Below are 13,876 nucleotides of genomic sequence, written 5' to 3'. Positions count from 1 at the left end.
TCATCTAGATGTGTTTCGAGTATCATCATTTCGTTATCAAACGTCTTTTTTAAAAGATTCCATGCGTTTTCGTATTGCTCATTGCTGATTGTGAAACCTTCGATAACCTTAGTGTTTCTTCCTTCAGAACTCCTTTCAAATATTGATGTTTTTGCATTTTTATTAATTCTGTATCATTGTGAATAAATGTCTCAAAGCTGTTTTTGAAAAAAAGCCTTTTTGTGAATTTGCCACCAAATTCTGGAAGTTTTATGTCTGGAAGTTTTGGCTTATTTTGTCTTTCTTGTATTACGATTTGTCTAGCGTTGATCTGGTCGTTTTCAGGTCTTGCTTTGAGAATCTGTTCTGCTTTCTTCATTTCTATGAATTCCTGAGCTTATGCAGTCAGAGCAAAATATCTAGTTTCAAAGTCTTGTCTTTCTTTTGCTTGTTCCGCGATGAAGCTTGCAACTGCAGTTGCATCTTCAGGCTCGTGCTCGTCGATTTCAGTTTGTATGTTTTCATATACATACCAGCTGTCTTCCAGTTTTTTCAGCCGGACTTGTACTTCCGCCTGTATTTTCTCGTCATCATTGTTAAAGAAATTTTGTATGCGTGTAACTTGTGCCTTAACTCGACTTCTCTGTTTTTTCGCTTTTGTTAAATCGGACATTTCTGTGGATAAGGAATAGAATTTATTATTAAGGAAAAATGCAATTCACTAACCTGTTTTGTGTCTGCTGCCTCGTTGTCTCAATGCCACGCTCAGGTATTCAACGTCTCGATGCTGTGAATTGCGGTTAGGTTACCACCGTCGTGATCTCGTGCTGTCTCTATGCCTCGTGGGCCACTTCGTTGGGCGCCAAATTATGTTTGAGAATGAACTTGTTAACACTCGTCTTGTGTAAAATAATACTTTAATGAATTTTTGATGATTCGCCCTTTGACTTAACTTGTGCGTACAATCGAGAGAGCAGTCGTAGTATATCTAACCAAAAAAAATATAATCCCGTGCGCCATGCCGCTGCTCACGCCGCCGCGCCGTCGGTAACAAAAAATACAGTAGGTAATAATCACTAATAACGTATACATATATATTTTATACATTATTCAGTTTACAATAATATATATACATATGCAAAATTTATTTATATTATAAAAAAAATATTAAAACAGAGAATTGCGCACAAAAAAATGATACATATATTATAAACAAAACTAACTTTTGAAGAAAAGTGATATTAAATCCTTTGCTTCTAAGCAAATGAGTGCTTCATAGTTTACTTTCCGTCTTAAAAAAAATTTCGCATATAATATCGCAAATAATAATATGTAACAGCCGCTTTTCGCGAGCGTCGGACTGCTTAGTCGGGATCAGGGCTCGAGAAAGGGTTGACAGAACTCCGCGGTTTTTGATATAGAAAAATAAATTAAATTTATTTTAAAGCATACCAGTAATATGAAGACAATACAAAAAAAGTATAAACAGACAACGAGTAATATAAAACATAATACAAAAAAATATAATATAAATCAATATAATCAGAACGCGAGTGATATACAATATAATACAAAAGAATATAATATCGGATAATATAATCAAAGCGCGAGTAATATAACGCGTAATACAAAAAAATACGGATTACGTAAATCGGGTGCGTTTTTGGTGTATACGCAAATTTATTTGGTGGATCGGACTCGATATATCTTTATTTGACAGGTGTCGCGGGCCATTGATATGGCTAGAGCGAATCGATATTCCGGCATGGGTAGGGAAACCGAAAATGATGGCCGCGGGGCCACTTTCGGGAGTAACGGCGAAATCGCGAGTATAAGAAGTCGTTGGAGTGTAACGACTACGTGCAAGGGGCACGTTCGCGAGGAACGGTGATTCCCACGCGGAAACGTCGGTCTCGCGGCAAGAGCGAGTAGGTGGCGTGTAAAGAGAGCGCGCGCAAAAGAATTTCGACGCTTGATTAATTTACTGCAGGTGACGTGCCACCGTCGTCCTACAGGTAGTAGGATGCACCGACTTGTTGCAATTCAGCAACGCGAGAGACTTTAGCTTTCCTTGAGAAGTCGGTGTAACGAGGTTTAGGAAAGAGAGAGAACTAGTCGGCTCCGAGAATGTTCGCTCTCGCTTGCCGGCTAATTTCAGGAAAGTCTCGGATGCTTGTACCCGCTTGGAAATGCTGCAAGGCTCGCAGCAGAAAACGAGTATGTTCGACCTCGTATTTCCTCGTGTTCCGTAGATCAGGATTTGACGGAATCAGGAGACGGATTGTTTCGGCTAGAATTTTTGGCGCTATTTATACCACCTAGATCTGCGGCGGATTATTCGGCAGCTCGAAATCCTAACGGGACTTTGCTGCCGGCGGCATTCGGTTGTCTCCGTCGGTTGTCGGGCGCGTTCGGCTGTATATATACATACTGTATATGTGCCGTATAATTACAGATTGCTTCGGCGACAGTTATGAAAAGATTAGGATGGCGCGTATGCGCCCGCTGCACTGCTCGGCTGGTGTTCGCCGGGCGCAGCCTTCCGACATGCAGTCGGGAACGATGGAGGTGCATTGTTACAAATAATATGCAAAAATTACAAAAAAATAATATAAGTAGAATTTTTAATTGTATCACTAACCTTTAAAACTTCTATATATTTGTCAAAATTTTATTTATAAAGGAAATAAAGCTTTTTCGTCCGTCATTTATTCTTAATAAGATATAAGCACTAACAACACAAAATTATTCTTAACAGGATAAGCACAAGCACGCACAACACAAAATTATTTTTAACATGATAAGCACGCATGACACAAAACAAAGTATGTGCGTCCAACTCGCATAATACGCGTCAAGTAATTTCACCGGTTCGCGCTTGCGCAGGTCTACAAGTGATGCCACAAACAGATCTAAGCAACGGAGAGCATGCACAAAAGATGCCACACACTATGCCATGTACATGTGCGCACACGTACGCATCATTGATGTAGAATGCTACAATTATTGTAACTAGAAGTTCTGTAGATCTAACAGCAAAATACTCAATCAGATCCTAGTAAAATTGATCCATTTAGGCAAACTAGCATAAATACTAAAGTATATGTAGCTTCTTCATTTTTATCATTATTATTGCTATTTGTAAGTTCTATAGTAAAGTCTACCAAACGGTTTAGTTATAAAATATCAAATCCTATTATGATTACCAAAAATTCTGCTTTATTTAACAAAAATGCATCTTACTAGAATGATTTGTTAAATATAAACAAAACTTTTTTCTCTATATTAATCTTTTTCTTAATTGTCTTTATTACAATTATCAATTATAGGAATTCTGGCGGCATTGGTAAAGATCTCGTATTTCTCCTCGCTGAAGAGCAAATTCGAGATGAGGCTTTTCTTGACGACATTAATAGCTTGCTCAACGATGGTGAAGTTCCAAATCTTTTTACGATTGAAGAAAAACAGGAGATTATTGAAATGACACGATTGGCCGCTCAGAGTGATAAAAACATAGATATCTCTATACTGGCTGTGTTGGCATATTTTGTTAGCCGTTGCCGTGAAAAGTTACATATGGTACTCTGTTTAAGTCCAATTGGCGATGCCTTAAGAATTCGCCTACGAATATATCCAAGTTTAGTGAATTGTTGCACTATCGACTGGTTCGTCGAATGGCCAGAGGAGGCGCTCGAGCAGGTAACGTTTAGCTGCGTAACTTTGCCCCCCCCCTTTTCCCCATTACTGAAAATCTAGTAATAATCATTATCATACATTTGATAATCGTTTGATAGTGTTTGGTGATACATTTCAAATAATTAGTTTAAAATGTGTGCAAAATTGATCCATTTAGGCAAACTAGCATAAATATTAAAGTGTAACTTCTTCACTTTTATCATTATTGTTGCTATTTGTAAGTTCTAAATAAACTGTTCTTGATCTTTTAATTGAATATATCATTAACTTGTACATCAAATTTGTTGTGTGCCTCGGGACGGGCACAAAGGGTCGCGCCAAATTAGGGATGAGGATCCTGAACGTCAGGAAGCGAATCGGGTTTTTATGTATCAAATCGCGTCACTTTTATTAAAGAACTTTTATTTAAATTGAACACTTGATTTATATAATGTCGCTTTTTGAGAGGTTTCTTGATCGGAAGGAGTAGCAACGGGCCCTCTCGGTCAAGAACCTAGGTGCAAACAAAGGAAATTCAAAGTTCTTTTGCTTCGCTTGTACTTTAGGCAATTTCGGTTTCGCGCGTGTCTCGTAGCGTTTGCCTTTTTCGCGCGATCGGCATTTGTCGTCAAGCGGATGTAACATAAGTATTTTAACTAATTATTTATAATAAATAATTGCCAGTTTGGTTGACTTTTACCATTGAGGAAAGATTTTTATTAATTATTACTAGCAAACCTTAAAGATTATTATTTGTTTTATTACACCAAGACCTTACTATGGTGGTTATACAAAGAGGCTATTTCAAGTATGTGGCGGAGAAATTCAGTATGCAAATGTCGGTGATGCTTAAATCGTGGATCAAAACCAAGAAGAACATTTGTAAATCATACCAACAACTTATATTTTTACTCCGGTGTAGACATATGGATATTTTACCTCCGCATATTAACAACAATACAGCAAGTAAATCAACTGTTTTTTATAGCAGAAGTGTTACACGTAAATGGCTACATCTTCAGCATCGTAGCAAAGTTACTTTATTAAACTTAGAGATAAATGATATTAATTGTAAATTACGTGTCTTGCGTGTCAATTTGAATTATATCGAGAAACGACTGTTTAAAAATTTACCGTCTGAGTTTGTCGTCGGCTTTTTTAATCATAATAGGCATATCCTCCATAAACATAATAAGAGTGAGAAGTTGCGTCTAAAAAACAAATTTGAATATATCAGTCAAAAGTATTATGGGGTTCGGAATCCATTGAGAAAAATAGATTATAGTAAATGGATTGTGAATATCAGTAATTGTCACGTTTTTGATTTATTGATAAATTTTTTAAGTTTAGGTGATAAGTTTGGTATGCCCATATGTAGAAATGATAAAAATGATAGGAAAATCTCCGCATTGGAAAATATAAAAAATTTTGAAGTTGTTGCGAACGCGCGGCTTGAACCGTGGTCCGACACGAAGCTGCGACGAACGAGCATGCTCGGCCTTTTTAGGGCCGCGTCTCGCGCGCCGCCTCTCAGATCCTTCACCCGTTTTTTTTTTTATTGGAAAGAAATCATAGGAATCTCATGAGAGATGTGATGGATGGACAATAGGATAATTGTTGAGTGGACTGTATCTTAATAGGGTGATCGCGCACCCATGTGTGCGCTGAGATTGATGATTTACGCAGGAAGCCGAATTGAAAAGGAGTCTTGAGTTTGATGAACAAAAACAGATCAATTTATTATATCACACGTCAGAAAGTCACCTGGACTTGACACAAACAAACCAAAGAAAAAACAAAAAACTCGATATGAGAATCGAAAGCGTTTGCTGTACGCGCAGCAAATTTACATTTGACAATTGATCACTTATCGAACGCCTGATGTGTATCAAGCGTCGTTCAAAACAGTTATTCGTTTCAAAGCTCGCGATCACAAAAGAGAAAACTGTTTGTTCGATATCGACACCAATGTCTTTTGTCGCAAGAAAAAAAAACAATGTCCTATTTGAAAGTCACGATCGCGAATCGTACAATAACAAATTTGTCCTCTTGTAGACGACAGTTATAATTTATTGAAAACGCGCACATATGACTTAACGCGACTCAACAATTGTCTTAAATTATCTTGTTCACGATCACTTCTCACAACAAAAATTAACTCACAAGATTAACGCAGGATTACAATCGCTCGACGACAATAGTGCAAGCGATCCTGGCCAAATCTTTGCGTCGCTAGCCGCTTGCACGTGCACACCGCGTGACAGATTTTGGAAATCGAAAACACTGTGACGACACTCCTGAGAGAGAGAAAAGGAAAGAGAGAGAATGCACGACATGCATTCATCGGCAAATGACTATCACACAGAATCCTCCAGAAGGATTCGAATATTCGCAGGAGTCGATCACGTGTACGCAGCGTGCACAATACAACGGCGAATTCGTCGCGACGGCGTACTACGACAATTGTGAGAGAGAGCGCGGGAGAGAAAGAGAGATAGAGAGAGAGAGAGAGAATGCACGACATGCATTCACCTGTACGCGAATATCGCAATGAATCCTCCAGCAGGATCCGAATACTCGTAATGTGTGATCACGTGCACGTAGCGTGCACGAGACAATGGCGAATTCGTCGCGAGAACGTGTATGTTGCGTCGCGAACGAGATCCGATTACCCGTTAACTTTTTACTCTCGATATGTCACAAAATACCGCGCAAATCTGTTCGTATTTGTCGCGATAATACATTCACGCACTTATTACACCGTAACGCGAATTCTTTAGTCTGACTTGCGACCAAAGCCGGCTCTCTCTCCACGACGACTGTCTCCGACGGAATGCTACCCTCATCGATCACGCTATCGACCGTGTGATCGCGAGGGGTACACGCGGAACGCGCTAATTGGCCGAAAATTTGCTTCCGCGGCGCTTCCCGCGATGCGTGCCGCAAGGTGCTGCCGTGTTAGGCCCGCGGCAATTGCTTTTACCTAAATTCTCGACTAATCCGTGAATTTTTGTTTGATCGAGCGCGGCAAATTTTTCTCAATCCTAAACAGAAGTCAATCATCGAAAGTTTCCCAAGGATAACCTTAATAATGTGAAACTATCGATAGCGTGCTTGGTACACAAGTTTTTGAGTAGAAAAAAACATGTGTGTTACATGGATAAATACATTTTTAATAGATATTCTGAATGCTCAAAATTTTTGAAATTAAACAAAAATATTTTTGTAACAAAAGCAGATAAGGGCCAGGTTACGGTGTTGATGAGTCGGACAGACTATGTGGAGAAAATGAATAATTTATTGAAAGATGTTTTCACTTATAGATTACTTAATAAGATTCCACTAAATGCACGCAAAAATTACTTCTTTGTTAAAATCTTGGTTAGACAATAAACTCATAGATGAGACCACATACATACATTTGAGGTGTACGAATGGTAATTTGCCTCGGGGCTATGGTTTACCAAAGATACATAAAGCAGGTTACCCTCTCCGTATCATAATTTCAACGGTAGGAAGTCCTGTTTATAACATTGCAACCTTTTTGAGTGAGATACTGCAAAATGCAGTCAAGAAACCTCGATTTCATATCAAGGATAGTCCTTTGTGCAAATTATTAAAGATAAAAACATTGACGATAGTCAGGTTATGATTTCGTTGGACGTGACTTCACTTTTTACCAACATCCCGTTGGAATTAATTAAGATAGCAATAGAAAACCGATGGGAGGACATCTCACAATTTACTTCGTTTAACCTTGCGCAGTTTTTACACGTCATCGACACTGTTACGCGCTCAACTAGTTTCGTTTTTGACGGTAAATTTTATGAACAGATTTTCGGTTCTCCTATGGGGTCTTCTTTGTCTCCAATTTTGTCCGACATGGTTATGGATGATTTGGAATCATATTGTTTGCGTCAATTGGATTTCAAACCCTCTTGTTATTTTAGGTACGTCGATGATATTTTTTCAATTATTCCGAAAGGAAAAATAAAGGATAGCTTAGGATTTTTAATGGTTTTCACACTCGACTTAAATTTACATCTGAACTAGAGAACAATTGTACTCTGAGTTTTTTGGACACGAATGTTATACGTATTGGTGGCAGATTAACGACTAATTGGTTCCGTAAACCTACGTTTTCAGGTCGATATATAAATTTTCTATCGAATCATCCGATGAGATATAAACTCAGTGTGATCACAAGCCTAGTGGATAGGGTTATTGTACTCGCTGACCCTATGTTTCACGAAGAAAACATTAATATAGTCAGAAGAATTCTTCGTAATAATTGTTTTTTTTTTGGCTTTTGTGTCTCACTCGGGACACGCGTCGTCAACCTAACCGGAGCGGTTTTTGAGGTTATATAACGCAAGGCTGGGGTAGAGGGTGCCTTTCTTTTCTTTTTGTTTGGGTATCTTACTCGCATCCGCGAGCCCAATAAGTTTTTAAATAACTCTGTTCAATTTCTTGATAAAGTTGAATATAACACCAATTTTCTTCCAATCTTTGTTCTTCAGGATGTCTGTAACGCTTTCCACTCCGTCGATATTCTTACTTCTTAAGATGTCTCCCATTCTCATTCTCTCTTCGTCGTATCGATGACAGCGCCAAATCACGTGATCGACATCTTCATAGTCATAGCCACAGTCACATCTTGTGTCATTTATGTAGTTTTTCCTTGCTAATGATGCATTTAAATTGTAATGATTCGCTCTTAATCTATTTACAAAGGTCACAAAATATCTTTTCTCGTTAAAATGTTCAAACCACGGTATTTTACTGTTTCTATTATAAAAGTTAGAAAAATAGTAAGTTCCTTTCAATCTAGAATCTCTAATAACAAATTCTTGTGTTTTTATCCACGCTTCATTCTTATATATATTTCTTAAATCTCTAATAGGAATATCAAATTCAACATTTGCTGGTTCTTGGGTACCTGCTTTTGCTAAGAAATCTGCAATTTCATTTCCCGAGATTCCATAATGGGATGGAATCCATACAAATAATATGTTCTTAGAATAAAGGTCTTTAAATCGACTATGTAGCCTTCTTATTTCAAGGATATACTTGTTTTTGTATACATTAATATTGTTTTGAGAGATAGCTTGAAGGACGGACTTAGAATCTGAAAACATAACCACATTATTAAAGGAATTCCTTCTACTTTCAGCAATCTTCAGAGCTGTAGAAATTGCTATTGCCTCTACAGTAAATATCGTACATTCCTTAGGTAAACTAATATAATAACCCTCGTCTTGTTCTTCAATGGCTATACCAGCACTTGTTGATTGAGCCGTAGTGTCTTTAGAACCATCAGTATACATAATAAAAGTTTTATTATCTAACTTATATCTCTGTTTAACTTCGTTAATTATATTAATATCTAAAGTCTTATATCCTTTTATTTGACTAATATCACAGTCACTTTTTTTCCTTTTTCTTTAATGATCTTGCCGATTTCAAAATCTATATCTATCGCATTAGTTAGAGAGCTGTATTCCATGTTCCATATTTCAAAAGTGTTTTCTTGGGCACCTAGTCTGTTGCTAAATCGACACGTATACTCCCATGCTTCGCCAATAATACTTTTATTAAAGCTTGGATTTATATATCTTGCAAACATCTCTTTGTTTACAAGATCATTAAGGCTATCTCTAAGCGTATTTTCTCCATATTTAAATGTTTTACTACAAAAATTTTTGGCTAACATCAATGCTCTATCTCTTAATAAAATAACCTTGGACTCTGCAATCAACACATTATTTGGCGTACTATTTCTATATCCTAAAGCTGTACGAATTCCCAGGAATTGGCCCCTTTCTAATTTAAGTTGGACAGATTTTAAAGTTGGACTATATATAAATAAGCCATAATCCATAACTGAGCTTACTATACTTTTATATAGAGTTAGGGCAGTATTCACTTTAACCCCTCTAGTTATATTACTAAGATATTTCATAATATTATTAGCTCTACTAACTTTACCTTTAATATCATTAACCTGTTTATTAAAATCCAACTTATTGTCTAACCAGATTCCTAGAAATCTAGCTCCCTGATTATTAAAAATTCTTGTTTTCTTGACATTAATAGAAAGCCTTTTATCACAGAATCCCGTTTTAGAAAATTCCACCAGGTTTGTTTTATGTGGTGCTAAGTCTAGTTTTAGAATTTCTAGATTCTTCGCTATTCTGTTAACTGCTACCTCCAAGTTCATTTTATTTTCAAATCTGTTGGAATTTTGTACATAAACCGCGATATCGTCCGCAAATTGTACTATTTGGACTGAATTTTCCAATCTGGAAGTCAATTTATTCGTGTATAATGCATATAGAATAGGGCTAAGAACTGCCCCCTGTGGCAAGCCTTTGTTAACTTTTCTAATTTCAGCTCTTTGGCTATTAATCACAAAAGATGTATCACGAGGTTCTAACCATCTACTAATAAAATTATAAATACCTGTTGGACATTTTTCCCCTCTTAGTTTCTCTATTAAAATATCAAAGTCTACATTATCATACGCCGCTGAGACGTCCAAGAAAGCCACTAAGGTGTAATTGTCGGCCAGATTCGTTCCACAAACATCCGATATCAACTTTACTAAATTTTCCACACATAATCTCTCCCTACGAAATCCATTTTGCATTGATGATAACTTTTTGTTTTTTTCTAGTCACCAGATAAGTCTTTCGTTTATCAATCTTTCCATTAATTTTTCTACACATGAAGAAAGTGCAGATCTAACTTTTTCTTTTCCTATTTTATCAATAAACATAATTTGATAGTTTCTCCAATCCGACGGAAACCAATCCCTTATCCAAATTCCATTGAACAACCTTAGAAGTAGTTGTTTACCAATTTTAGGTAAATTTTTTAACATTACGTAATCTATTCCGTCTAACCCTGGAGCTGAGTTTCTTTTAATCATCCATAGGACGCGGGAGAGCTCTTCCATAGAAAATATCTTATTCAACTCTTCTCTATCTATCGTATTCGTAAGCCGTCTTGTTGTTTTTTCCTCGGCAACCCATGGGGGAGCAAGTTCTTCAATCGTATTCCATATTTCTTGTTCTCTATCTTTATGTCGCCAAACGTTCCAATTAATCTTATTTCGTACATTCTTATATATACGCATTGAGTTCCAAACGTACTTCATACTAGTATGTTTATTAATACTATTACAAAATTTAATAAAATCTTCTTTTTTCTTTCTATTGATGACTTTTCTAGCTAATGCGCGACCTTTTTTGAATTCAATGAAATCCTCCACTTTCCCTGTCCGTTTCCATACCTTTAGTTTTTTTTCCTATTCTCTATTATCTCTGAACATTCATTATCCCACCATTTAACAAGCTGTCTGAGCTTACACGCATTAATTCTATTATTTACATTAGAGTTATTATCTGTCCATTTGTCGTTTTTTTTACCTGTTGCTAACAAGGCTGCTTTTTTGATAGTATCTACAAATATTTTATAATTCTCCTTTAAATTATCACAATCAGTCAATCTGTCCTGAATTTTTTGTAAATTCTTCTCTACCTTGTTCTTAAAAGAGCTCCAATCTGTGTTTTTGTTTGTGATTCTATTTGTTCTTTTTCTATATTGTGAAATATTAACATCCACACTAATCTCTATTAGATAATGATCAGACCCCCATGTATCTTTGAGTTGTTCATATTCTAACTTTCCTACTAAATCTCTGTTAGCAAATGCCAAATCAATGTTAGAAGCAGACTGATTGTAGTAATTTAGACGTGATTTAGTATCATTATTTATACTGATGTAACCTTTGTTAAACATTGCTAAGTATAAATTTTCTCCATTTTTATCTATTCTATCACAATTCCAAATAGTATGGTGGGCGTTAAAGTCGCCCAAGATTATTGAGTTCTCGTCAACTCCTTTAAATTTTAGTATATCCTGCCATGAAGTAGCTGTTTCTGAACCGTACGGTTTTCTATAGACCGCTATTAAATTGAAATTATTACTTGTATTTTTAATTCTAATACCGATAGCTTCTATGTTTGGGGAGGAGATGTTCCATTCTTCAATAACCTCAAAATCAATGTTATTTTTAACTAAAATCGCAACTCCACCACTATTAGTTATGTTATTAGATTTATATGTCTTAAATTCTGAAAAATATAAGATATTATTACTGTTCAATTTTGTTTCGGTAATAACTACAATATCGTACGGAATAATATTGTTTTTTAATTCTGATTTTTTATTTCTTATACCTCCTGCGTTCCATAAAAGTATGGTAGCCATTGGTTAGTCTTGATAGCTTTTATCTTCTCTTTTATTTCTATCTTCCCAATAGTTTCTTTTCATATTCTGTTTTACCATCTTGGCTTTGATCCATTCCTCTTGATATTTCTCCATTTTCCTCTTTCTTAAATATATTTCTCTGTTATTCTTTTCTTGTCGAATATCATCTTCCTCATTATAAATTGAGAATCGGTCCAAAGGTATTTTGTGTTTATGTAGCAGATTTACAAAGTCTTTGTTAAAGTCTTCAGACTTTTTACATTTACCCTTCATAATTTGAGCTAAGAATTCACTTTTTTTGTAAAAGCTCCTCAATTTTTGTTTAAAATTTTCTATAGTAATTTAAGTACGCCTGTCTTTCTTCCTCAATTTTTTCTCTTCTGAATGCTTCTCGTTCTCTAGGTTTATGTATATAACCTTGTCCTTCTCTCGGAAGGTTATATATAACCGTTGGATTTTCTTTTTTTTTTCTGAGATCATTTTTCAAAATATTTTGTTTTAACTTAGGCCATGCGTTTGGATTGGTGTACCTATCGTATTTCGGAACTACTTGTTCGTAGTTCTTACTCGTAATCAGTCTTTCAGCCTCCGTAAAGGAGATATTATTATATGCCATAATGACTTTTATTTCCTTATTTCTTAAAAAAACTGGACAATTCCTTGAGGTGGATCCATGATCTCCTCCGCAATTTCTACACGTGGCTAACCTATTACATTCTCCCTGTGCGTCTTCTCCACATATAATGCATCTAACCTCTCTCTTACAATGTGCTTTAATATGACCAAATATGAAACAATTAAAACATTGTACTACTGGTTCTACATAAGGTCTGATTCTTAGACTTATGTGTAAGTTATTGAAAATAGTAATTCTATCTTTAATTTTATTCCCTTTCATGGTTATAATAAAATTATTTGTATTAACTACCTCATATTTCTTTTCAGTTTTATTCCAAATTCTTTTTTCATTTTCTCAAGTTTTAGTATATCTTCCCTCTCAACTATATTTTCCCACAATTCTGGTATCTCGAACGGCCAGTCAACAATTACACCTCTACACGTAACTAGCTTTTTATCTATAAAACCGGTAAGCCATTTATTTTCTAATTTGTTTAGTTTGTCCAAACAATCATTAGCGTCTTTTGCATTTTTAAAGCTTATTGTTGATAAATTGAATTTTATCATTTCTATATTGCTGGGGAATACCCCATTCTTATTGCACCACAGCAAAATTTTTGTGCAGTTCTTACCCCTATTTGACATAGCATGGATCAGTGTTAATTTTACAATTAATTTTACATACACTTGTAATTTTACTATCGTATCTCTGATTGTTTGAACAAAATATCTTGTCGTAGGTTTCTTTATCAATATCGCAACTTTTCTTACGAATACCATTGATCACAACGAAACTATCTAATTTTACGACCTTATCTGTATTCGTTACTTGTTTGTTGACCTTTTCCTGTTCCTTTCGGTTTGTTGTTTGTGTGCCGTCCTCTGCATTCCTTGTCCTGGCGCTTTGTGATTGGCTCAAATCTATTGTATAACCTCCTCCGACAGCTCCATATATGAATCCTTGTCTGGTTGATTCCCTCTTGATTGCAAGCCTGCTTCCTTAATTGAACTGTTTTCTCTTTCTTGTACCTTGTTCGTTACGTTACTCTCCTCGTCAGTCTCTGTCTCTATCATATCCTCTATCCGATCTAATGCCTCTCGGCTCCTTCCTCTTCCTTTCGCGCTCGTTTTGCCACTCTCCTTGCGATACGGGTTGAATCTATTCCCCCGTCCAATCGGGGGAATATCCGATATCGTTCGGCTGTTCCTTCTGTTCTCTCGACTTTATGACCCTCAAAGCTGTCTCGACTCAACTACCCCGCGCTTGTTATAACCTCTTAACCAGGGATAAGTTATTAGATCGCTCTGTGTGTCCGATCGATAACACGGT

At 36.1% G+C, this 13,876-nt stretch overlaps 1 pseudogene; it reads right to left on the bottom strand.

Annotated features, from left to right (window-relative positions):
• Nucleotides 1–376: 376 nt before the first annotated feature.
• LOC146720064 (uncharacterized) lies at nt 377–13,620 on the bottom strand (annotated as a pseudogene).
• Nucleotides 13,621–13,876: the final 256 nt, after the last annotated feature.

The sequence above is a fragment of the Nylanderia fulva genome, unplaced genomic scaffold (assembly GCF_048542155.1).
Source record: "Nylanderia fulva isolate GAGA-0341 unplaced genomic scaffold, ASM4854215v1 Scaffold79, whole genome shotgun sequence".
Lineage (NCBI taxonomy): Eukaryota > Metazoa > Arthropoda > Insecta > Hymenoptera > Formicidae > Nylanderia > Nylanderia fulva.
Note: the sequence above shows the minus strand (reverse complement) of the source record. Positions and strands in the feature narration are given on the sequence as shown.